We start from the raw sequence: 268 nt of genomic DNA, 5'->3' as shown, positions 1-268 counted from the left end.
ACAAAGAAATACTGTAAATAGCTGCATTCTGATTACTTTTATGCCACTGGATCATGCTTTTATATAGCAAAATGAGTCACAATGAGCAAATTTCCAAAAATAAGTTGTTTTTATTTTTACATTCTCCATTAAAAGACCTTCAAAATGACGTATAATTTGTTGGAATTGGACGGAAAATGAAAATTGAGCTACACCTGTTTGAAGTCGATGGAGTCAGCAAAGTAAATCTAGAGAAAAAACGATTTAAAGTTTTCTGAAGGTTCCAAAG

The sequence above is a fragment of the Sinocyclocheilus grahami genome, unplaced genomic scaffold, assembly GCF_001515645.1.
Source record: "Sinocyclocheilus grahami isolate Dianchi unplaced genomic scaffold, SAMN03320097.WGS_v1.1 scaffold677.1, whole genome shotgun sequence".
Taxonomy (NCBI): Eukaryota; Metazoa; Chordata; class Actinopteri; order Cypriniformes; family Cyprinidae; genus Sinocyclocheilus; species Sinocyclocheilus grahami.
This window is presented reverse-complemented; position numbering follows the sequence as displayed.